The 27,473-nt window shown below is 43.2% G+C and overlaps 1 protein-coding gene and 1 non-coding gene across 4 annotated transcripts in view; both read right to left on the bottom strand.

The window, feature by feature from the left end:
• CAMK1D (calcium/calmodulin dependent protein kinase ID) overlaps window positions 1-27,473 on the bottom strand; it is a 389,654-nt gene that overhangs the window by 294,290 nt on the left and 67,891 nt on the right. The window lies entirely within an intron of this gene.
• Window positions 16,544-16,672, bottom strand: LOC139036866 (U6atac minor spliceosomal RNA). Its single transcript, XR_011489728.1, has one exon. It is a non-coding gene; the product is annotated as a U6atac minor spliceosomal RNA (small nuclear RNA).

Here is a 27,473-nt window from a genome sequence, read left to right as displayed (position 1 = left end):
CCATGGAGATGCCCACAAACTCTGAGCATCTTGGGGGCTGGGAATCCAGAAATGAAAAGCATTCCCCATTTAATTGTCAAAATAAGGATAATATGAGTTTTGAGGCAACGCCACCAGAGAGAGAACTAGAGGTGTCCGAGTTCAAATACTGCTATTTCGAACGTATAATGGAAGCCCTTAAAACACGTTCTGAATTGCTGGAGGGTATTTTCAGTAAGAAAGGGTGACAAGAAGAACCATGTACAGACTGACAGCATCTGGAATCCAAGAGGTAAAGGGAGAGCATACTGGAAGAATTTCATCTTGGATTACACATCACCATTGCCTGAAACAACTGTGGCAGAGGTCACGAGGGCCTCCAACAGCCAAAAGCAGGGGACACTGGTCAACCACTGTACCGTCTGGAACCTAACAGCTGACCACTCCCATCCCCTCCATCTCCTCCTTCTGACCTCCGACACACTGCTTGTCCTGGTTCTATCCTCACCCAGACCTCCCTGCTCCTCCTCCTCTGGGACCCTCCCCCCACCCACACAGCTACCACACCTACTGCTTCCGTTCGAGCTCAGCTGCTGAGATCCTGTTCTTCCCACTCTGGAGTCTGCATTGTGCATGTGAAGATAAAGGAATGAAGAAGCACCAGGTCAGGTGCCATCTCTTCATCTCAGTCTATCATCTACTCTGTCCCCTAATATATGGATGCAGAGGTGAACAAAGAAGAGGCTGGTCTGTCTTCGGTCTCTTCTTGTGCCTTTTTTTCCTCTCTGGCAATTGCACCCCCTAGGCATTGGGTTGACGTCATGGTGACCTCCAGCCCCAGGTTAATCCTGAGCCCTGGAACTTCATGTCCCATCATCTACTTCTCTCTACCTGGATGCCCACCTAGCATCTCAAGATCAGTATATCTGACAGTGATCCCATTATCCTTCTCATGACATCTGTTACGAGTCACCCCAAACTCAAGTTCAGAGTAAGATCCAAAAATTTAGGTGGAAAAACTTACAACATTTAACATAAAATTACTCTCCTAGTTTCATCTGTCACCTTCAAAACAAACCAAGAAGATATTAATCTTTACGACAGATGCCCAAAATAAAAAAATCCTGACACGGTAAGGGAAACATCTGTAAAGAGATATAACCGTCCTCTTTGAATAGGACTCTAAATTCTATTGTATCTTTATTTCAGTTTCTAGTTATGTTAGACTATGTGCTGCAATTATCCCCACCCTGCAGAACATTTACAGAGCATCCGTGGGCCCATGGAACGTCTAGCTTGGAGAAGCCCAAAGTATTAGATATACTATTTGTCAGCTCTCAATACTCTCCCCATTGGCCAGTCCTCCTAGTTAACGGGGCCATGTGGTCCCCCAAGCTAGAAATATGGGACTCCCTCTAGACTCTTCTCTCGTCCTTATGCCCCACCATGAAGTGCAGGCTCATGGATGCCCCTATTTCTACTTCCTAGACTGCTCAGATCAGCACTGCTCTCTCTGCCCTCTTCTCCCCCCAACACCAGCATTTGCACAGCTCAGGGAACAGCCACCTCCTGCTTGGAATCGGTAAGTGCTTCCTGTTTCACGCCCACTGTGCTTCTTATTTCATAAGAGGGGGTAAGAGAATCCACCCAAAACACACTTCTCTTGAAACCCACCTCTTATATCAAGTCTGATTCAACATGGTAGGAATGGAAAGAAAAGAAGGAGGCTACTTCCATGCCTATAAACACAATCATCCTAGAATTCTTAAACCAGATCTAGGAGGAGTTAAGACCTCACAGAAGACCCAAAAGAACTGAAAGCACGGAATTGAATAGATAATTGCTACATGCTCACAGCAGCACGATTCACACTAGCCAAAAGATGGAAGCAACCCAAGCGCCCATTGACGGACAAACGGAAACAAAATGTAGTTTATCCACCTAGAAATTATCATATTAAGTGAAGTAAGTCAGAGAAAGACAAATACCATATGTTATCACTTTTTTGTGGAATCTAAAATGTGGCACAAATTAGCTTATCTATGAAACATAAACAGACTCACACACATTTGTGGTTGCCAGGAGGGGATTGGGGTGGGGGAAGAGATGGATCAGGAGTTTGGGATTAGCAGGTGAAAACTATTATATATAGAAAAGATAAAAAACAAGGAGGTCCTACTGTACAGCACAGGGAATTATATTCAATATCCTGCAATAAACCATAATGGAAAAAATATGACAAAGAATGTGCATATATATATATATATACACACACACACATATGTATATCCGAATCATTGTGCCGTACAGCAGAAATTAACACAACATTGCAAATCAACTATACTTCAGTAAAATAATTTTATGTGATTTATCTATATAAACCAAGGTAGAATATTATTCAGCCTTGAAAAGCAATGAAATTCTGTCACATACTACAACATGGATGAACCCTCAGGACATTATAAATGAAATAAACCAGACACAACAAGACAAACATTATATGATTTCATTCCTATGAAATACCTCCAGCAGTCAAATTCACAGAGACAGAAAGCAGAATAGTGGCTGCCAGGGGCAGGAAACAGGGGGGAAATGGGAAATCATTCAATGGGGTATAGCGTTTCAGTTTCTGGAGATGGATGGTGGTGACGGTTGTACAACAATGTGAACGTACTTAATGCCAATAAACTATACTTAAAAGTAGTAAAAACGGTAAACTGTGATATATATATATGTCATGTGTGTATATATACTACTACAAAAACATGGTTAGAAACCCATTCTGTGTCTCATGGATGAGGTACCAATTAAGGTCAGGGTCCCAGAACAGCTGCTTCCCCTGGCTTCCATGGATTCCCCAAAGGTACTATTAGTGAAACTGCCAGTCTCCCATCCAGCCCAGAAATGGAAGGAAACTCCAAAGAGACTTAAGAGAAGCATCTAATAAAAAAATTCCTTTCTATTATATAGCAAAATATCAGTACTTTAAATAATATCAGCATATCTCTCCTTTAATTCGAACATTAAGCTCCATTAGCATATAGGGCAAGCTTTGTTATAAATGAATGTTGGTTTAAAAATAGGTTCCAGAATTGCCTTTTCAGTATACATAATTCCGAGAAAGTGATTCTAAAAAGACTGTTCCACCAGATTCCCCACAAAAATCGCAGGGACTTCTAAACAGCCTTCCTGGATCAAGTCTCCCATCTGTTTCCAAAGAGAAAGAATTATCTGCACAAACCTCAGATCCTTTCCCCCATGACATCCCACCTTTCCATGGCCCCCTGGAGCCAGCCAGCAAGTCCAGCTCTGGACCATGAGAGGCTGCAAGTTGGGCAGTTAGAGAATTACCTCTGGGCCATGTGGTCACTCAGAGTAGACTCCTGGCTTCAACTCCAGCTCTACCACCTGCTATCTGAAAGATCTCCAGTAAACCTCAGCCTCTCTGGCCTCAGTTGATTCATCTGTAAATTGGAGACTATAATAGTTCCTTCCTCTTGGAGGTATTACAAGGATTAAATGAATTAATAGCTATAAAATGCTCCCGTGTGTTACCTATTATCATTTTGATATACAAGGATCTTCATGATGTGGCCACAACCTACTTTATTCAAGTGCAACTTCTGCCCTTGATTCCTGCACAGATAACCCTGCCAACTGATCTTCACCAACACGCCACACCATTTATGCCTCCAGCTCTGTACGTGCTGTTCCTTCTGTCTGCACACCCTCTGCCCCAAGTTGGCCTGGTAAATTCTTAAGGGGTGTAACTTCACCATGGGTGGCTTTCCTGGCTCCTAGATGGACTTTGTCCACTTTTTTCTGAGTTTATGGGGCCCTTGCTCACCATGAAAGCCACCCCCACCTTGGACACATGTCTGCTCACCTGGCTCCCTAGGTAAAGAGCAGTGAGCTCCTGGGAGGCAGAGTCTGTACTAACAATGATCCCTGCGCACGCGACCTCGAGAAGGCCTGGCACATAGAAGACATCCAGTGAAAGCTGAATGAATGTTGAGCATCAGGGGTGAGGCCAGCACCAGGAAGGAAGGGAGAGGAAAGAAAAGACAGGCTGGAATAAAGCTGTGCCAGACTCACATGGGAAGAAGCGTGTGCTCCCAGCAAAGGAAGAGACGCAAGGTCTTTAATCTCAGGAAAAGTGAAGTCGCTCAGTCATGTCCAATTCTTTGCAACCCCATGGACTGTAGCCTGCCAGACCGTGCTGTCCATGGGATTTTCCAGGTAGGAACACTGGAGTGGGTTGCCATTATCTTCTCCAGGGGATCTTCCCAACCCAGGGAGCGAACCCGGGTCTTCCACACTGCAGACAGACGCTTTCCCATCTGAGTCATCAGGGAAGCCCAATCTCAGGAAGGAAAGAATCAAAGGACACGTGGGCCAAGCGATCAGTGACACTGTGCACACGTTATCTGAGGCTCACGGGCCTTGCCAGGGCTCAAGCCATCCATGCTGGTGGTAACTTTAGACAGGAACGCACAGAGAGGAATGGTGGGGGGCCGCGTGGAGAGTGGCTCCTCCGTGTCTCAAAGTGCCCTCTCTCACACCTCAGTAATCTGAGTGATGGACCCCAAACAGCAGTGCGCCAAGCGAAGGAGAAGAGCAGAGACGTGTCAGATTAAACACACTCAGAAGCACGACTCTCTCACCATCTCTCCTTGTTACTGCACCAGCGGTAAGTGAAGAAATCTGAGACCCATTCGGCAGGTGGAGAGATGGGTGGAGAACCCAGGGTGAGTGCAAGGTGGTGGGCGGTTTCTAGTGCTGTCTTTCATGATTCTCAGGACCTAACGAGCGGAAAGGCCCTCAGCAGTCAGGACCGCTCCTGGCCTTTAACCTGCAGGTTCGGGGTTGGTGAGCTCTAGGCAAAGACTCAGGACACATTTCATATGGTCACCGGACAGGCAAAGCTAGGCCCACACTGAAAAGTGCGCTCACCATCTAAAATGAGGTGCCATTTCCAGTTAGAAGTCAACATCAGGACAAACAAGTTCAGGCCCCCAAATAAATGTGAAAGAGGATCAAAAAGAAGCTGCCCCACTTGTACCCAAGGTGCCGATGTCGACCAGGGCTGACGCCCACCCTCCAGGGCGAGCAAGTCCGCTCCCACCACCTGCAGGGAGCAAGCACACAGGCAATGTGCAGTAGCTCAGCCTCCGGCTTCTGATCCACAGCAGCCAATGCAGAAGGAACGCTAAAAATAAGTATGCCGGAGACACACGTGGGGTGAGACGAAGACAGGGAGCAAGAGAGAACCAGAGGGGACTGATGGCACTCTGACTGTCAGAGGGAGGGTCAACCCCCCACACACGCTCATATGCACACACCACACACACACACACACATACGACACATACATACACACCACACAAACCTATACATGCAGACATACACCCACAGACCTCCACACACCCACACATGCATATCCATATACACACCACACACACATACATATACACATACACACACCACACACACATACACAAACATACACACAACACACACATGCACACCACATACATATATATACATTCATATACACCTATACACATGCATACACATATACCACACATGCAAACACACGTGTACGCACCACACAACACCCCGTACACACACACACACGTACACACACCACGTGCACACCATACACAAAAGCACACGCGTACACAGGGCGGCCCTGTGTAGTAGAGGTAGCAGTACACTGGACCATGACACTCACTTCAAACCAAGACTGGATTTCTTGGGTTTCAAGAGACACATACAGTATTTGAGGGTAATGTTGCAATATGACGAAAATGCCCAGTTATGTCATTTAATTAAAAATGGAAGAAACAACACACAATATGAAAGTAATTGTGTTAAACATTTATGCATAGAAAAAGCCTGGAAAATATATTAAAATTTAACAGCGGTTATTTTTGAGTGACAAGATCAGAGTTGATTTTTATATTCTTCAAGGTTTCACATCTTATACAAAGTGGGGGGAGCACCCTTTTCATGATTTACAAAAGCAAGCCTAGACGTACTAAGCCAAGGTTTTCAAAGCATTACAGAGAATCATTATGAAATCTGGGAGGCGAATGCAGCCCTCGGGGCTAACTGTGTTTCTGTAACAATGGACATTTTGAGACCATCTGAAATATCTAATTATCTGGTTGCTTACTAATACGTGAACATTTGGAACCACTGAGATGTATCTTTGAATACAAAGAAAAATCCAAAGCAATCAAGTGGAAATTCACCATCCTTTTTCTGGTTCTCATCCATTTACTTAAGCATCAGAATGTGCCCCGAAGAGAATGTTCAATACTTAAGAAGAAGAACCTAGTAAACCAAAAAAGTGAGGACACAGAACAAAAATCTACCAGGAATAACAAGGTTCAGCGAGACTGATTATATATCAGAGCTTAAAAGAATAATTTAACATGTGCATTTTCCAAGTCCTTTGAAAGGGTCTTGTTAACTAAATCATCATCCAAGTAAAATACAACATTAGTTTCTCCAGAAGCTACAAATTTAAAAACTAGATTCTTAAAAATGTACAAAATAATATTATACTATATTTGCAAAAGCATGTTATTACATTAGCTTTTCCTAGGGGGAAAAAAGCTCTCAGGGTTCCCACACAGTAACTTGCTGTTTACGAAGTTACTTAAGAATTAGTAATTCCTGCAAAAGGCGTGTCTTTTATTTTCTAAATGTATAGCACAGGGTGGCAAGCCAAATAAGGGAATATTATCCAAATGTCGCCTTCCTTGGCTGTGTCTAAGCAAAGGCAAGGAATGGAAGGCTGGCTGCCTGTGCATCCCAGAGGGAAGGCCTGCCTCAGCAGCAAGAGTCAACTGCACGAGTTAGTAACTTGGACAGGCTGAAATGCAGACACTTACAGGTCTACGTATGCAGAAGGGAGGGTGGGGGAACCTCAATTTTCTACTCTAGAATGCTGAATTTAATTCAGGAGTATAAAAATGCTGGGTGTTTTTTTTCTCTCCCCAAAAGGAAACAATGCCACCTTTCCACTGCAGATGAGCCCCTTGGGCTCACGGGGGCTGTGATATCCAGGACCGCAGGAACAGACCCAGGTGTCTGCCCTACACTAGACCACCAGCTTCCTCTCCTGTTTCTTCTGTGTCAGGGGAGCTGCAGGTCTCCCTCCCCTGAGCATCTCTCCCCGTGGAGATGGTGACCTCATTTCCATCTGCCTTAATGACCCACCTCTCTGGGGGCAGGATGCTGTGTGGGTTGCTGGGGGCAGACGAGATTTGGGAAGAGACTGCTAAATAATGGATAAAATGAGGCACCACCAGTCCTCCAATACCTAATTATTTGCTTGCCTGAATCCAATAAGAAAAACAACTTCATGAAAGGAAAGGATGACAAAGACAGAAGCTCATTCTTCTCAAAGCTTTAGGAAACTCTGGCTCCAAAGAGGTGGGGTGTGGTCAGGGATTCGGCTGCAGACCAGATTTGAGCTCCTGCAAGTGTAAACCATCACACATGTTCCTGCCACGTGGGCTGGAGAGAAAGGGGGGCACAGGCAGGCGGGAGGGGCACCACCAGGGGGCCAGCTCATCCCTGGAAAATGTAGGACAAGGCTTCCTCCTTGCCTTTGAGCTGCTACACAGTTTTCTTCTGTTTTCAGTTCTACCAACAGCCTGGGAAAACCTCTCCTCCTCAACTGGGGACTCCCCACCCCATTCATCCCACACTCAGTTCTCCTCTGCATCTGGGAACCAGCCTCAGCCCAGCAGCTGTCCACAAAATCAGGTTCCATCTGTGCCACGCAAGCCCACTTCCTGGCTTTTATCCTCTCCAACCAAATTTCATTATTTTCAAATCACTTGGATGATACCTCATTGAAAAATGCAAATAAAAACTACAATGAGGTATCATCACACTGGTCAGAATGACCATCAACAAAAAGTCTACAAACAACAAATGCTGGAGAAGGTGTGGAGAAAAGAGAACCTGTTTATACTGTTGGTGAGAATGCAAACCATACAAACACTATGGAGAACAGAACGGGGATTCCTTTAAAAATTAGGAATAAAACTACCACTCATGCATGCATACTAAGTCGCTTCAATTGTGTCCAACTCCATGCAATCCTACGGGCTGCAGCCTGCCAGGCTCCCTTCATGGGACTCCCCAGGCAAGAACCCTGGAGTGGGTTGCCATGCCCTCCTCCAAGGGATCTTCCTGATGCAGGGATCAAACCTGTGTCTCTTACATCTACCTGCATTGGCAGGTGGGTTTTTTATCACTAGCGCCAACAGGGAAGCCCTAAAAACTACCATATGACCCAGCGACCCCACTACTGAGCCTATATCCTGAGCAAACCAGAACTTAAAAAGACACATGTATCCCCAGTGTTCACTGCAGCACTATTTACAATAGCTAGGACATGGAAGCAACCTAGATGTCCATCAGCAGATGAATGGATAAGGAAGTTGTGGTACATATACACAATGGAATATTACTCAGCTATAAAAAGGAACGCATTTGAGTCAGTTCTAATGAGGTGGATGAACCTAGAGTCTAATTATACAGAGTGAAGTAAGTCAGAAAAAGAAACATAAAAATCGTATATTAATGCATATATATGGAATCTAGAAAGATGGTACTGACACTCCTACACGCATGGCAGCAAAGGAGACACAGACATAAAGAACAGGCTTTTGGACACAGTGGGAGAAGGAGAGGGTGGGATGATTTGACAGAATAGCACTGAAACGTATATATTACCAAATAGCCAGTGGAAGTTTGATGTATGATGCAAGGAACCAAAGCTGGTGCTCTGTGACAACCTGGGGGCATGGAGCAGGGAAGGAGGTGGGAGACGGGCTCAAGAGGGAAGGGTCACACATATGCCTATGGCCAATTCATGCTGGTATATGGCAGAGGCCATCACAACACTGTAAAGTAATTATCCTCCAAGTAAAACAAATAAATAACTTTTCTTAATTATTTGGGGAAAAAATTTGGGTAAAATCAGCAGATCATCCTAATGGCAGGGTGGCCTGTCATCTAGGTGTGATATTGGGCTACAGTGTAAGATGTTACCACTGGGAGAAACTGGATAAAGGGTACATGTTGGGGTTGTTCAGCCCCTAAGTCACGTCCAACTCCATTGCAATCTCATGGACTGCAGTACACCAGGCTTCCCTGCCCTTCACTAACTCCCAGAGTTTCCTCAAACTCATGTCCATTGAATCGATGACACAGCCAACCATCTCATCCTCTGTCACTCCCTTCTTCTGCCCTCAACCCTGGCCCACCAGACTCCTCTGTCCGTGGGATTCTCCAGGAAAGAATACTGGAGTGGGTAGCCATTCCCTTCTTCAGGGGATCATCCTGAACCAGGGATTGAAACCGGGTCTCCTGTATTGCAGGCAGATTCTTTACCATCTGAGCCACAGGGACACCCCAAGGGTACATGAGCTCTCTCTATATTATCCCTGTAATATGTTACACATATGTTACTTCCGTGTTCATGTAAATCAACTATTGCCTCAATTAAAAATGTCCATTAAAGAAAACCCAAATAATACATGTCTCATGTGAATAGAGACCAACCAGGAGGTCATCCTACCCAACGATCAGCACACAACCTGAGCCTGACTGCCGTCCAGGATGCTGTCATTCAGCAAATACACATGCCAGCCCTCAGCACGCCAGTTACTACACCAGGCATTACGATGTCTGTCTCAGTTGACGGTCTCAGAAAATGAACAGTAATGAGAGAGAAATCAGTGACGAGGCCCTTGTGTAACTGACAATCTGATTTTTTTAAACGGAGGTGAAAATATTCAGACACCCATGAAATAACCACACTTTTTACACTGGAACGTTGCCCCAGTAACAATTCATCTGCTCCCAGAATTCCAGCTGCCCAGAAAACATGAGAGTGGATTCCCCACCACCAACTCTGACTACTTAACTATGGCAGCATCCTTCATTTTTTTCTGCTCTTCACATATTCAGGAGCAAGTTTCTCAAGGAGCAGGGGCTGAGAAAGAGAACCTGTACTTTGTTTCAGAATGGGTTCTCAAAATCTTGTGTATCTTTTAGCCAGAAGGTTCCGGAGATCTTCAACAAGCAAGTGTGCTCCAGGCCATGACAACCTTCGTTTAACACGCTGCTTTGTTTAACAGTTCTTATTTGTCCAGACTAGATGTTGCTCTCAGCCAGCTTAAACAGCCCTCCAGAGCTACCATCATGACCCTCCCGTAAACCAGAAGCACCAAAGGTGCAGTCCCAAGAACAGACTCTTCCCAATGGACAGAGGTTTAAGGGACCAACACTCTTCCTGGGCATATTTATTGCTGCTGGTGTGTATCAAAGTATTTTTAATCCATAATCGCCTTTGCTTTTTATAATTTGTATCAGTATTTTTACATGAAGAAACTGAAACTAACTCTCTCAAATATTTATCAGTTCTTGGTTACACAGGAATTGATGATTCAAGATTATTCTAACCTTTCTCCAGCCTCCTCCTAGCATTTGGGACATTTTACCCCATTTCCACCAGGGAGCAGGCAATAGTTTGAGAGACTGTGCCTTGAACCGGGGAAGCAAAATTACTCCTCAGCCCCATAATTCACAGATGACCTTGCACTTAGCTTCCCTGAACCCTGGTCCCCTCATCTATGATGTGGGGTAATACCCACACTGTAGGGTTGAAGGGATGATTCAATGTGACAATGTGAATAGTCTACTAGTGGCTGCTCAAAATGTTACCCCTTGGGTCAAAAGCTGTTTTTGAATTAAGATTCCTTCAATAGAAACAGGAAAGTAACAACCAAAGTGACATTTTAGGATTATCAGAGAATTTTTACCATCTGCACCAATCCCTGGATAACTGAGAATGGTCTGTAATAAGCGGCTGCCTCAGAAATGCCCAGGTTGAGAAGGAGGATTTCTTTCTTCTTTTCGTTTATCTGAACTGGTCAAGAAAAGCCACCCTGTTATCTTATCCTTCAATTAGAAATCCCTCACTAAAGCTCTGCATATAACTAACATACATAGAATTCTAGGGACTTTATGGGTGTGTCCTCACCGGATTTCCACTTCATGGCCATACACACAAATGCAGGGTTTAGAAATGATTATTATCCCCTGCTGGATGCTCAGAATGACTGGCAAAAAAGTGTGTACTTGAACTTCTACTGAAGAGTACTGCCTTACAAACCATTTTCTAAGTGGCCAAATTTCAAAGAACTTGAAATGTGACAAAACGCACCGGAAGTGACTATACTGATCACTTCTTGCTGCCTTGTCTGACATCAGCCATTAACACTAAACTTCTCAAATTATAGTGTGGGTGCCAGGGGGTTGGAGAAGCCACGAGATTACGATGGCACATCTTCCCGATGTGTCGGTGTCCTCGAGGAGAGTCCACAAACCACCCAGAGATGCCTGAGAGCGTGTGTCTGCTTCCCTCCACACTGGAGAGTACTGGGGAAGAGGCGGAAAAACGCTTCTGCGGGTGAGGGAAAATAACATTTTATTGAACATCCATCTGCCAAGGCCTGTGCCAGGTGTTGACACACCATTATCCTGGTTAATTTCTTACTTAGAAATTCAACCATCCTGAGAAGAAGGACAAACAGCCTGGGACTTTTTATTACTGTTTTGAGATACATTTTAACTGGGCTTTCAGAACCCAGCTCAGCATTTTATATCACATCCTTTGAGTCTCAGGCCCTACGTGAGAAAAAAGTACCAGGAACTTGGTAGTGAAAACACACCAGTGTCAACCACAGATGTGAGAACATTGGTTAATAAAGATACAGAAGAGCTGGTGGGGTATGAATTCTCCTTGTTTACTTAAAAAGGTCAATTTCTGAATATAAACAAACAACTATGTGTGTGTGTGTGTGTGTGTGTGTGTGTGTGTGTGTGTATGCATGCATATATGCATGCTCAGTCACTCAGTTGTGTCCAACTTTTTGCAACCCCATGGACCTGCAGCCTGCCAGGCTCCTCTGTCCATGGGACTGTCCCAGCAAGAAAGTTGGAGTGGGTTGCCATTTCCTTCTTCAGGGGATCTTCCTGACCCAGGGATCAAACCCACATCTCCTGCATCTCCTGCATCAGCAAGTGGATTCTATACCACTGTGCTACCTGGGAAGCCTATAAATTAACTCTTAGAGTTTATTTTCATTCCCTAACTCTATTATTAGTCAGGAAATAAGTTTGCTCGCAAGACAAACTGCAGCCACAGTTTGCTCAACAGAATTTTGCCAACGGATGCACCTTCTCTAGCATCAAGCTCCTTTCTTCTTCCCAGCCCTTCAGAATGGTCCTATCCATGCTGCTGTTAAGTGCTGCCCTCTGTATTATCTCAGCAACATGAGAAGACCCCCTAATCTTAACCGGTTATAAATACATAAAAGCTCCCTGAATCAAATCAGCCCACTGAGCCTGTTTCATCTGTCCTTTGATCTCTCTCCTTTCATAACACATATGACAAAGAAATCTTAGTGAGTGCCAGTTAAATACACAAATGTCAACTCAGTTCTGTTGTCCTTGATACTATTATACTTTACACCCATCCTTCTAGGTTGCCTTGATTTGTTCACAAATATGGCCAAATGCTTATCAGTAGTTTTAAAAACTCTTAACAGGCCAGAAATACAAACTGTCCATTCAGGAAAACATGTCCACAAAAGAATCATTTATTTTTCATGAAATTAACAGAGGTGGGGCTTGGCCAAAACACTAAGACCACTGTGAACACACATTCACCTTCTTTCGCTGACTCAAAAAAAGCTAAGGATCTTGATTTGTGCAGAAGATGTGAGAAGTGTTGGACAGGAATATTTGGGGGAAGTGGATACTAGAACATAGCATCTACTGTGTACACAGGAGATGGAGGGGGTCCCAGGAGAAGCAGACTTCAGTTTCTGTGACAAGCAACAAACTTCTGCCTCCAAAGATGTGTTGGTAAAACAATACAGTCTCCTCTCAGCGCCACTAATCTGCTATTAGGAGCATATATCAACTACAACTGTAGCGGAAGAAGGCCTAAACTAGTTGTGAAAGATCCCTAAGCTAGAGCACTGCTTTGGGGGTATGCTTACTTTAAAAACATCTCTTGCTACCCCAAAGAGCAAAAGGCATTAGAGAAATAGTCCACCTTGGTTGAAATTCACCATCACCCAAATGTCTCACCTTTGCATCTGTGTCACTCTTATTTCCTCTTTAAATTCAGTAGAGTTATAGATGTAGAAAGCAAACCTATTGTTACCAGGGGGAAAGGGGGGAAGGAATAAACTGGGAGATTGGGGTTGATATATATACACTACGGTGGACTACAGTCCATGGGCTCGCAAAGAGTTGGACACAACAGAACAACTAACACTTTCACTTTCACATCCATAAAACTGGTATGTTAAGGACCTACTGTATAGCACAAGGAACTCTGCTCAATACTCTGTAATGACCTATATGGGAAAAGAACCTAAAAAAGAGTGAATATATGTATATGTGGGGCTTCCCAGGTGGGGTTAGTGATAAAGAACCTGCCTGCTCAATGCAGGAGATGTAAAAGACCTGGGTTCAATCCCTGAGTCGGAAGATACCTTGGAGGGGGACATGGCAACCTACTCCATTATTCTTGCCTGGAAAATCCCATGGACAGAGGAGCCAGACAGGCTACAGTCTATAGGGTCGCAAAGAGTCGGACACAAATGAAGTAACTTAGCACTCACGCATGCGTGTGTATAACTGATCCTCTTTGCTGTACACCTAAAACTAACACAACACTGTAAATCAACTACACCCCCAATAAAAATTTAAAAATAAAAATTTTGTAAAAACTAAATTCAGGACTAAAACACGACTCAGCGAGCACCGAGTGTGTACCCTCACAGATCCTACATCCCTCGCGTTATCCCCGAGCACAGCTGCTTGATGCACGGCAAACATGCTTTACAAGGCAGTGGCCTCACTGTCCATGATGGAGAGTGTGGACAGTCCCACCATCGCAGGGCCAGCTGCAGCGCCCTCCCCAGCCAGGTCCTGATGCTGTCGAGCGTTCTGTAAGGCAGGTGGCAGACTGGAAGACCTCCTGCAGTCACAGCCTCTCCTCTTCTTTATCTGCTGCTGCTGCTGCTGCTAAGTCACTTCAGTCGTGTCCGACTCTGTGCGACCCCATAGACGGCAGCCCACCAGGCTCCCCCGTCCCTGGGATTCTCCAGGCAAGAACACTGGAGTGGGGTGCCATCTCCTTCTTCAGTGCATGAAAGTGAAAAGTGAAAGTGAAGTCGCTCAGTCGTGTCCGACTCTCAGCGACCTCATGGACTGCAGCCTACCAGGCTCCTCTGTCCATGGGATTTTCCAGGCAAGAGTACTGGAGTGGGGTGCCATTGCCTTCTCCATCTTCTTTATCTACCAGGAAGCAAAGACCACGTCCTCCTGAATTCACCCTGAGATGGATTCCAAGAGAACAGATCTGACAAAGTTTTGAAACATCCAACCTCAAAGACGGCCCAAACCTCTTCATCAATAAAGCAGAGGGAGATACAACAGCAAGCTTCCATCCTCACCTTGCTGTGTATTTCCCAGGATGGCTGTGGATGCTGGAACCCCCGGACGTTTCATTAACTATTCCACAGAACGGACTTTATCATGATTAATAAAGATCTTACTCTGCATTTTTCAAAGCTTAAAACAAATTCCGATTGCAGGTGCTTCTGTACCTTACTCACAAGCCTAGGACTGTTTGTGAACATGCTGGATCCAGATACATCTGTATTTTGGACTTTGGTTGCCAGGAAAATTTCAGACTCCCAAATCTGGCAGCCAGTCTGTGTTGTTACTTCTTTGTATATGAGCAAGACTCAAGTCGTAGAACTGGAGATGCAAGAATCACACTGACCATCAGATTTTTCCTATGCCTTTCATCTCTGTTCCTCATGTTTCACCAAAATTGACTTGAACCCAAAAAAAACAGAGAAAAATCTCTTTCAAAAAGTCATTTCATCATAGAAACTTTAAAAAAATAACCATATTACTCTTTCACCTGATTCAGATACTACGAAAGAGAAATCTGTCAATAAAGAGACAAGAATAAGAAAAAAAAAAAAAACAGAATAAACACAGGAAGTAAATGTTCCACATGTCTATATTATCCATGTGGAACTATCCCCATGGCATTTTCAGACAATGCATATAGAATGTGAAGGGTACATGGTGTGTTGTATGTGTTTATACTTTCTATAGTTAGTGTGTTACAATAAAGGGACAATTTATATTTAATCACTTTATGAATGGAAAAAACAAATAACAGACTTGTCATAGGACTATCTATTTAACATCTATTTAATAACCTACGGTTATAGTCACAAATCATATAGATAATTATCCCCACTACAGTCCACTGTTGTGAAAACAACCCATGATGGTCAAATCCTCTTTTTTTTTATTCCACTAAATTCAGGTCTCCTGCCAACACGGCATAAACTGGGGTACAGTGACTGCTCTGATATCTTTATGTCTCTGTTTGAAACTTCAGTGATATTGATCTTACGGTAAAATTAAATCTTGACTGCTATAGCAAAAGATAAGAATTGAGAACTGACCCTAGTTTATTATCCCATGTGCAAGAAATATTGTTCACGAAGGCACCATGAAGACAGACAGATGAATATCAGCAATGACCCACCCTTCTGACCTCAGCATGGGCTCCTTTTACTTCCTCCCCGGTACCCCAGCAGCAGGAGGCTTCTCTCCCTCACTCGTCACCTGCTGTCTGTCTGTTCTTTTGAAAATACCGGCTTTGCGGAAGCTTGGACCTTAAGGTACCTGCTGACACCTAAAACAAGTGCCTGGCATGGCAGATTGGCTGATTGGCTCAACAAGCACTGAATGCACCAACTTAGCTTCTGAGAAATGAAACAGAGCGAGTGGTCTCACCTTCTCACGATGCATCCAACCAGCTTCACCTTCTGCCACCTACTCATGGTCTGGTTCCATGTCAAAGGGCATGCCGGGACAGATGCACTTTCTCTAGTTTGTTTTTCTGCATCCTTCAAAATGTCAGTGTAATATTTGAAAAAAAACACACAGGAGCCCATCCGATATCTATTCCTGATCACTGTTCTGCTCTGCCTGTTCCAGGAACACATTTGTATGTTTCCTGTTCATCCATCCAGTGTTTCTTTATGCAGACGTTAGCAAATTCACCTACAAATCTTCACACCCCAGTCTTTCTTGCATAAAAGTAGCATACTCTCTACACGGTCCTCCACCTTGCTTTCTGCACTTGGCAGTGAACCTGGATGTCACTCCACATCAGAACATGGACCCTCCTCTCTCTTTTAACAACTGCACTGTACACATACACCACGCTTCAACCACCTCCTTATGACTGATGCCACTGGGTGGCTTCTGATGTTTGGGCGTTATACACAGTTTCCGTGATAACCTTATACAGATGTCATTTCATTACCTGGGCAGGTGCTATGTATGGGGAAGATTCCCAGGACAGGACTGCACATCTGTAATGCTGGTTCATACCACCAGACCCCTTCTCTCAGGTTGTTAAAAATAGTGTTAGCTGGCTATAAAGAGACGTGATGCCTTAAATGTATGGATATGGCATCCGTCACTAGAATTTTTCCCATTCTTATTAAAGGGAATGCTAGCCTAATTCTTCAGTTTCATTAAACACAGACACTATTAAAATGTAAATCAATGCAATATCCCCCCATGATGGTCAGTGGTAGTTTTCCTATTCTACTTCCATCCATCAGTTCTCTAGGCTAACAGATTTTCCCGCTAGCAACCTTAAAATTAGAGGCTCTCTAAAGGCTAGCAACAGGCTCTCTAAAAAAGCCTTGAAAGCCTAGTTAATACAGGGGGAATTAAATTTTTATAAGAGTATTCAGCAGTTCTAAATCAGCAGCAAATATTTTTTTCTTCACAATACCCAAAATGACATGGAAAGAAAAACAGAAATGAATATTTAAAGCCTTTATTCATTCCAATGCAGGGGACCCCCCCCCCAAACAAGTTTATATTCTCAGAGTTTTTAGTAATTCATGACTCTTTTTCACAGTGAGAATCTAAAATTAGAAAATGATGCCTATTTGCAGAATTAATGAAAAGGTCTTTTTCCCACTCCTTTTAGAGAAGGCATGAGGAAACAACATAGTTTCACATGAGAATCCTGGCTTTCAGGAAACTGGCCCTCCAGCTTAGGATATTTATCATAGTCAAGGAGCACAAAAGCAAAGATTTGCTTTTGTACCAGCGCAGTTTGCTAAATACAAGTATACTAGACTAAATTCATTTCTTTGTTTGATATACAGTTGACCCTTGAACAATGTGGTGGCTGGGGTACCAGCCCTCCTGAAGTCAATAATCCAAGTATAATTTAGAGTGGTCCTTCTATAGCCACAGTTCTGCATCCCAAGGATCAACTAACCACAGATGACTAGTACTGTAGTATTTACTACTGAAAAACAACTGCATATAAGTGGAGCCACAGAGTTCAAACCCATGTTGTTCAAGGGTCAACTGTACTATTGTAACATGCCTTCAATATATTTTAAAACCATTTGGCATGCACAGCATGATATCCTCCCCATGCTCTTGAATGTAAACTTCAATCCTAGAGACAGTCTGTTAACCTTAATCAATAACTCATACTCCATCCACCAAAGACACACAAGAGCATCTTTAGCTGCTGTATTCATACCGGCCCCAAACTATAAACAAATATCTACGAAGTGTAGAATGGATATCTAAATTTCATACAACAGAGCACTATACAACAAGAGGAAAAAATGAATAATTTACATAGGCCACAACATAAATGAATCCCACAAAATTTAAGTATGACTCCATTTATATGGAATTTAGATCAGGCAGAACTAAGTTATGGTGACAGAGGTCAGAACAGTGATTATCTCTGGGCAGGAGGATGTTGTTCCATCTGGAGAAAAGGGGACCAGGGAGACTTCGGTGATGGAAATGTTCTAACTCTTGATCTAGGTGGTCATTACATGGGTTAAAATGTTTGAGATTTGTGAACTCTGTGCATGCATGTATCTGTGCTCAGTCACACCAGACTTTTTGTCATCCCATGGACTGTAGCCCAAAAGGCTCCTCTGTCCATGGAATTTTCCAGGCAAGAATACCAGAATGGGTTGCCATTTCCTCCTCCAGGGGATCTTTCTAACCCATAGATCAAATGCACATCTCCTGCATTGGCAGGCAGATTCTTTACCACTGTACCACCTGGAAACATCAACTATACTTCAATTTTAAAAGCACACAGAAAAACACCACAATATCAAAACAAGACTCTCAAAGACCTCAGCTAGCTCTAAATGGCACTGGAGACATATATGGAGCATATAAAATGCAAGGTTAAACCCAAACCTGCTGGGTTTAAAATGAACTGACTGCCTCTTTCTCTCTGGTAAGTGTACAATTTATCTAACCAGTGTCAATGCTCTATTTGCCAACCTACAGCTTGACCTGCAGGTCCAGGCAAGGGTGAGGCAATGCCAACCTGTCTCAACTGATCCCATGAACCAAGTCATTTCCAAATTTTCATCTCATCCTGCTATAGTCACAGTTTATGTCTCTAAATTTTGAATCCGCCTGCTCCAAGAACAAGAGCTAAATGAACAAAATCAGAGCGAGCTGCTCTGATTTAGGGAGCTCCTAAATATATTAAACATAAAGCAATGTGCCTTAGAGATCATTCAGTTAGTCCTGCTTTCTCCTTCCTCCAATGAAGCAACTATAGTAATATAAAGTCAATTCACTGTATGACCTGACCTCACATGGGGAAACTGAACAGGAACTGGTATTAGAGGATATTAAAAAAGCATTAATTGTATTATTTGTGATCATATCATTTTGGTCATATGAGGAAATTTCCTTCAATCTTTCCTACCCTCCTTCCTTCCTTCCTCCCTTTCCTTCTTCCTTTTCTAGTAGGATGGGAGTAACACATAATCCATACTAAGAATTGTTAGGGTTAGAATGTCAAGATATCTGTTTTTTAAATGGACATATAACATTGCATAAGTTTATGGTGTACATCATGTTGCTCTGATATACTTACATACTGCACTGTGATTATCACTACAGTGTTAGCTAACACCTCCACTGCCTCACATAATTACCATTTCTTTCTGTGGCAAGAACATTTACCATCCAGTCTCTTAGCAACTTTCAAGTATATATTAATAATAGAGTATGTTAACTATAGTCACCATGCTATGCCTTAGGTCCTTGGAACTTATTCATCTTTGAACAGCAAGTCTGCACCCTTTGATCAACATCTCCCCAATTTCCCCACCCCTCACCCCATCCTTGATAACTGCTATTCTACTCTCTGCTTCTACAAGTTCAGCTTTTTTTAAGTTCCACAAGTAAACGATGCTATCACAGAACATCGATCTTTCTTTGTCTGACTTATTTCACTTAGCATAATACCCTCTAGGTCCATTCATGCTGTTACAAATGACAGGATTTCCTTTCCTTTTTTCTCATAATTCAATAATATTCCATTATATCAATATTATATCTTCTTTATCCATTCATACATTGGTGGATGCTTAGCTTGTTTCCATGTCTTGGTTATTGTCAATAATGCTGCAATAACATATCTTCAATTTAAAGTATCTTAGCATTTTTTACAAATGGAGTGAGTTATGGGATTTCCCTGATGGTCCAGTGGTTAAGACTCCATGCTCTAATTCAGGGGGCACAGGTTCGATCTGTGTTGGAGAACTAAGATCCCACATGCCCCATGAAGTGGTCAGAAAAACAAATAAGATAAACAAATGGAGTGAGTTAAATAAGCAAGTGAAAGCATGAACAGCTGTCCTGACCCAAGGTAGTTAGTGGAGGTGCTGGGTAACAGCCATGCATCCCTCCTCTAATAGTGTACAAAGGATCCTTTACATTCTTTTGTATTCCCAACACCAGAACAGCTACTCAAGGTGACCACAGAATCCCAGAAGGTCATTTAAGCTCTGCCCACTCAGGTTTGGAGGGGCTCTACGCACTACAAATTAGTGTGGCAAACTGGGCTTTGATAAAACAAATAAGCTGATAGACTGGCCTTCTTCTCAGTTCCAAATGACAAAGTAATGGCCAAACAGTCATTGAACACTGCATTGAGTAGACATCTGTCCCAAGTTTCTATGACCGTATCAATGTACCAAGAAACCAGAATCTCTCATCACGTAATAACACGACCTAACAGAATTAGACAGCATATTAAAAAGCAGAGACATTACTTTGCCAACAAAGGTCCATCTAGTCAAGGCTATGGTTTTTCCAGTGGTCATGTATGGATGTGAGAGTTGGACCATAAAGAAAGCTGAGTGCCAAAGAACTGACGCTTTTGAACCATGATTTTAGAGAAGACTCTTTAGAGTCCCTTGGACTGCAAGGAGATCCAACCAGTCCATCCTAAAGGAGATCAGTCCTAGGTGTTCATTGGAAGGACTGTGTTGAAGCTGAAACTCTAATACTTTGGCCACCTGATGCGAAGAGCTGACTCATTTGAAAAGACCCTGATGCTGGGAAAGATTGAAGGCAGGAAGAGAAGGGGACGACAGAGGATGAGATGGTTGGATGGCATCACTGACTCAATGGGCATGAGTTTGGGTAAACTCCAGGAGCTGGGGATGGACAGAGAGGCCTGGCGTGCTGCAGTCCATAGTGTCGCAGAGAGTCAGACACGACTGAGCGGCTGAACTGAACTGGACAGAATTAGTGTGTATTCCTACAGTAATAGCCATGAATTGCTTACTGTATAGCAGAGACTATTCTAAGTGTTTGACAAGAATGATCTCAGTTAATCAATGCAACATCCAAAAAGATTACTGTCTCCATTATACAGATGAAGGGACTAGAGCACAGACAGGCTAAGAAACTTGCCATGACTACAGAGCCCAAAGGGACAGCATCACTGTTGAGAACGACTCTGACACACCCCATTTCTGCATAGTCACACTGGATGTTTTTCACTGGGAGAAACAGTCCAGGGGTACTTCTCACTGCTGTCCTTAAACATAGTACAAAAGAATGAAAACAAAAAGTAAAAGAGAAAAACAGAATTCACCACCACAGCCCAAAACAAAATGTCCGACATCAGAAAAATCTTTCACTTTGTTTTCCTCATGAAAAATCCAAACCACTTGAGTGCTGCCGAACCCTCTCCTCCAACCAAATCAGGAGTCGGGCAGCTCTGCGATTTCCCCTCTAGAGAACTATCCAGAGGCTCCCAGTGGACAGCAGAGACCCAGGCTGCCCATGAGCCTCTCACCCCGATGTGATAGGCAGCTGCCTGCCAGCCCCTTCAAGGGCACCAGGCAAGTTTCTACAGAAAAGTTTTCACACACATGCACAGGAAATAAAGGAAGATGCCGTCGACCTTCCAATGCCTTCTCTAACCCTTCCAGTCCTGACAATGGCTTTGAATGAATGCTTAAAATTAAATTACTTCATTAAAGTGTGTCTTCAAAGCTAAAATGAGATACAAGACTTTAAAAAGCAGATTGAAACAACCTATCCTAGAAAGTTGAGGTCTCTTAGGCTGAACTGGGGACACTAGCTGTTGGAATAGTCCCACCCCAGAGCTCTTTCCCTCCATTAATCCAACAGGATTAATAAATTAAGGGTGTATCGTGTAATCTTGGAAGAAGTCATAGAGTTCTCAAAGGACATCAAAGTCAAACCACAGCACATGAGGCATCTGAAAGCCAGAGGGAAGGTTAGACTAAAAACCAGATCAACGAGAACCAAGAGTTCTAACTCCAAAGGGCTCAGTAATTATTGACATGGACGTTTCTGCAAAGGGCCTTGATCACAAAAAGAAAAAGAATTTTTATCTTGTCTATTTTCCCTACTTGAAAAACCTTCATTTCCTCAAAAATTAGTAGGCTGAATGAAGAAGATAATTGAGACATACAGGCCGTATTTTCCTATCTGCCATGGAAATGAACGAACACTAGTATCGACAAATAACAAGAGACTCTTCACATGGAACCACTTTCTTTCACTAGCTGGGAACTTCTCGTTCCTTCTCCAAATTTATTATTGTTAAAATTAGTATTTGACATTCACCAAATGCCCACAGGAGGCCTCTATCTACGATTATGACTACATCATTTGTTCACCCCTGAACTGACTTTCAAAACATTGTTAACTTCAGCCCAGAAAACAAGAGTCAGGCACAAAGATAAGGAAGGCAATTCAAAGTTATGCTAACAATAAAAATAAATTAGCAATACAATTTTCAGCCGTTGTCAAGGCATGCTTTATGGTTTTTACGTTAAAAAGACTGGGAACTCTTTTCTTTCTTTCTTTTTATGACTTCAGACAGTGCAAATGCAATAGTTACAATGGCTTAAGGCAAGTCAGGAAAAGAACTTGGGGCGGTATCCTGTCTAAAACCATGTGTTGACATTACTAGGCAATGCAACTTTGCAAACTTAAAGGTAAGTTTCTCTATTCTGCCGCCTTTCTTACCCATATTTTGGCGCTAAGCATCTCACAGTCGGGAAAGCCAAGGCCAACACGGAAGTCAGTAAGGTAACTGAAGACAGGAGGCCAATGCCCATACTTCATGCCTAAGAAGCCACAATAAAAACGACAGAACCAAAGCTACTTCAAACTAAACTCTAGCCATGCAATTTCAAGGTGGTTTCATTTCAGAACTCTCATATTAACTCAACTAGTGAGCACAGTCATGGTGCATGTCTCCAGGAAGGCAATTACACTATTACATTGGAACCACTAAATTCTATGCTTGTCTGTCCCTTCTGCTCCATGACAGAGCCCTCAAGACACCAGCAACACCATTTATCCATCTGCTTGTTTGACAGCAGCACCTGGCTCAGACTGGACATCCATCATCTCCATTCCGTACATATGAATAGATCGTTATAAACACAGAATACCCAAGAAGACGTTCTGCTCATAAATATCCTTCCTGCTCAAGCCAAAATTTCACTGTTAAAGGTTAATTCCTTTGGCTGTGTCTTCCAGTCTTTAACAAAGTAGATCTCTCTGAAGGGTGTCACTATTTTCTCATGTACTGTGTGAAAATATACAAAGGGAGTAAAAGGAAATGACTCAAAACCAAAGGGAAAGATTAAAGAGGAAAGAAACAGTGAGGAAGGAGAAGAGCAAAGAGTAAAGGAAATGAGAAAAAGATAAGGTGGGAAGGAGGCAAAGAAACACCCACCTTCTTCAATTCTGCCTGGAATCCAGCATCACTGCCTCCTTTCCTGGAGGAACTGAGGGTGTTCCTGGGTGTATTCACTCCTACTGTGCTTCTCCTTACAAATGAAATGGAGGAAGCATGTTTTCACTGTCCCTAAAATGCTCAATGGGAGTGCAAGTTTCCTTTTGATCCTTTTTTCCTTTTTAGAAAAGAAAGCAAAACAAAAACAGAGAAGAACACTCCACACACCACCTTTCACCACCTCAAAAAGCAACATCCTTAGACTTCCGACATAAAGGTGAAAGATCAAGGTTCACAAACTGTTAGTCGCTCAGTCGTGTCCGACTCTTTGCAACCTCGTGAACTATAGCCCACCAGGCTGCTCTGTCCACGGGATTTTCCAGGCAAGAATACTGGAGTGGGTTGCCACTTCCTTTTTCCAGGGGATCTTCCCAACCCAGGGATCAAACCCGCATCTCCCACACTGCAGGCAGCTCAAGGTTCAGGGTGACAACTAAAAGTAGTGACCAGGAAAGGAAAGGTTTTCAGATCCAACTGAAATAAAACATTAAGAGAATGAAGTTGCGCTTCTATATAATATTTAAGAGAAATCAAAGTTTTAAGAAAAAAACACTAGGAAAGATCACTTGAATAACTCCTTGAGCATATTGTTTAAATTTTATTTTTTGGTCCATTCTAAGTCATTAATAAGACTCAGAGAATTATAACTGCTGCATTTTTATGCCATCAAAGAGATTCTCCTCTAGAGCTTTAAATGAAATAGCAAATTTCCATTCTTTTCACCTTTCTGTGCATGAAAATTCAATTTATAATATATACATATGTATATGTATACATATATATATCCAAAAGGACTAAAATACAACAAGAGTGACAGGGGAAAAAAAAGGAGCAACAGAGCTACTCTTTCATAATTACTACCTATTTTAAAAGAGACTTTTATGAGGAGTTACGAGGGATAAACAAACTCCAGGCCCAGGGAGCCTCATCTCTGTCTTTCATCAGGTTTAAAGAGAAGTTTCTGCTATAAAGTAAGACATGTCAGGTCACTAAATTTTTCCCCATTTTGTTTGGACAAACGAAATCTCCTCAGCCTGCCTGGTATCAAAGACATAGCAGGAGAAATGAAGGAAGTGCTGGCCCCTCTCAGGACTTGGGGACCAGCAAGTTCAAGTGCAAACCACTCGGGAATGCAGCTCCGCAGCTTGTTCATGCAGCAGATGTTGACACGGACGATGCTAAAGGAAGGAGAGAGGATGAACAGTTAAAAGGAAGAATCCACAGTTGTCATCACAGCCGAGCCCTCACATGCAGGCTAACAATACAATGCACGTTCCAGGTGTATCAATTTCATCTCCATGGCACACGGAACGATGATAAAGCTTCCTGTAAATAAAAAGGGATGTGCATCCACAAAATAATTTTGAAAACATGTGGCCTCTTGCTGTCTGGCCTCCAGTAAATAAACACACCCATAGATGAACACTTTCAATAAATATGAAACCACAACAAACAACCATTCTGGTCTCTGAGACACACGTAGTCTTTTTACCCACAGAAAGCATCTGTCATGTAACTTCAAAAAATGAGCTGTGGAAAAGAAAAATAATTTTAGCCTGTGGGATACAGAACAATAGTCCTCAGACAGTGAGGCACTGGGGCTGGGAATAGAAGCTCCTGGGAGATGCAGACAAGGATGTCTGACCTCTATCCTACCCAGACGACGGTCTCCTATCCACGAGAGGTGCATGGCTCTGTTTTAATAACTGGGAGGGGAAGATGAGAAAGACTCCTGCACCAGAAGGCTGAGGTCTTGGGAAAATTCCATGGAAAACCCAAATCTAATACAAGTATTATGTCTTTCTAAAAGACAAAAATGGAAGTAACACAGTGCTGTTTGAGGATGTTGTTTATACTCAGTGTCCAAAGGCAAGTCTCTTCATTTTTTGTTCTCTAACTGAAGTCAAAACTGTTAGCTATGTAGTAGAATGAGGCAAAGCAGAAAGGAAAAGAGAAGAATCCTCTCTGCTACAGAGAGTAAACCCATCACATCTCTACACCAATGCCTCAAACTTCAGAAGCTGTGGCAAGGATTTTAAATCTTAAGGTTAATGATCCGTAGCATGACTCCGAAAATGTAGACCCAGTGCCCCTAGTAAGTGAGCCACAGTAGTAAGCAAATATGATTACAATCATGGCATCTGGTCCCATCACTTTATGGCAAATAGATGAGGAAACAATGGAAACAGTGACAGGCTTTACTTTCTTGGGCTCCTAAATCACTGCAGATAGTAACTGCAGCCATGAAATTAAAAGACGCTTGCTCCTTGGAAGAAAAGCTATGACCAACCTAGACAGCATATTAAAAAGCAGAGACATTACTTTGCTGACAAAGGTCCGTCTAGTCAAAGCTATGATTTTTCAAGTAGTCTTGTATGGATGTGAGAGTTGGACCATAAAGAAGGCTGAGTGCCGAAGAATTGATGCTTTTGAACTGTGATTTTGGAGAAGACTCTCAAGAGTCCCTTGGACTGCAAGGAGATCAAACCAGTCAATCCTAAAGGAAATCAGTCCTGAATATTCATTGGAAGGATTGATGCTAAAGCTGAAGCTACAATATTGGCCACCTCAGGTGAAGAACTGACCCCTTAGAAAAGACCCTGATGCTGGGAAAGATTGAAGGCAAGAGGAGAAAGGGACGACAGAGGATGAGACGGTTTGATGGCATCACCGACTCAATGGATATGAGTTTGAGCAAGCTCTGGGAGTTAGTGAAGGACAGGGAAGCCTGGCATGCTGTAGTCCATGGGGTCACAAAGAGTTGGACATGACTGAATGACTGAACTGACTGATGATTACAATGTTTAACTCCTGGACCAGTGAAATTAATAGAAAGAGGGTCTCAGCAAATAGGAAGGTAGCCACAAGGCAAAGACTTTGCCCAGGGAGCTCTACTGTTGGAAAAGCCTGGACTTAAGAGTTTTCTTAGAAGCTGAAGATGCCATTTAAGAAAAGAAGTGAATTAATGTCCTGGGGAGTTAAGCCTTTTCATGCTTCTAATTCAGAGAGGACAAGAGCCATACAGGTAATTCCATCAGGGCAGAGGACCAACAAGGCCGATACCTGATGTGAAGCAAAGGACAAGGGGTGGAGAGAAGAGGCCAAGAGCTGCTCAGAACAAGGACTCTTCTCCAAGGCAGGGCTGAGATCAGGGGCCAAACTGAAAAGGATGAGGACCAATGGAGCCTTAAAGCCTAACAGACAGTGAGTCCTCCCTGTGACACTGAGATTCTAAATACAACCATTCACCAGGTGAGGCCTGACTCAGAACAGCCAGCAGAGACACAGAGCAGAGATGCGGCAAGGAGCAGAGCCTCAAACATGTATTTGTTCTGCGGGCATGTTGGTCGGGGCTCTTGAGACAAATGGAACCAGGAGGGGATACAGAGAGAAACCTGGGGAGACATGTTACAGGAACTGGCTCACACAGTTATGGAAACCGAGAAGTCCCACCGTCTGCTTTCTGCAAGCCAGGGAACCAGAAAAGCCAGAGGTGTGATTCCTTCTGAGTTCAAAGTCCCAAGAATCAGGGAAGCCAATGGGTTAAGTACCAGAGTCTGAAGGCCCAAGAACCAGGAGCTCTGATGTCCAAGGGCAGAAGAAGATGGACATCCAGCTCAAGAAGAGAGTGAATCTGCCCTTCCTCCATCTTTTTGTTCTTCTCAGGCCCTGAGGACTGGACGAGTCCACCCACACACACGTTAGGGAAGGCCCTCTGCTTTATGCATGGCACTGATTCAAATGCTAATCTCCTCCTGAAACACCCTCACAGACACACCCAGAAATAATGTTCAACCAGCTACCTGGGCAACCCCTTAGGTCCAGCCAAAATCTATTACTGCAACAATGCTCTGAATCCATGGCTTTGCTTTTCTTCCTTTTTTTTTGTGGTTTTTATTAGTCAGTATACACCAAGTGCCAGCTTCCTAGAAAACCACGTGTAAGGCATTTTGGGGAGACAATAAAATAAGATCCTGTTCCCCTTCAAACCAGGTGAACCCTGAACAAGCGTTCCAAAATTTCACGTGTTGGATCTAACAGAGTCTGCTTCCCTTGGCCCAATTTCATCCTTCTTTTGTTGACTAAACCATCAAGGAAAATTGGAGTGGGGGGGTGCAAAATGGTAAGAAAACCTACAACATTTTGTTAGAAAAAGCAAATATAAAAATATCAAACCCTTCAATCTGAGAAA

Source organism: Odocoileus virginianus, chromosome 9 (assembly GCF_023699985.2).
Source record: "Odocoileus virginianus isolate 20LAN1187 ecotype Illinois chromosome 9, Ovbor_1.2, whole genome shotgun sequence".
In the NCBI taxonomy this organism is placed as follows: domain Eukaryota; kingdom Metazoa; phylum Chordata; class Mammalia; order Artiodactyla; family Cervidae; genus Odocoileus; species Odocoileus virginianus.
The sequence above is the reverse complement of the archived record's forward strand: the minus strand, read 5'-3'. Positions and strand labels throughout refer to the sequence as shown.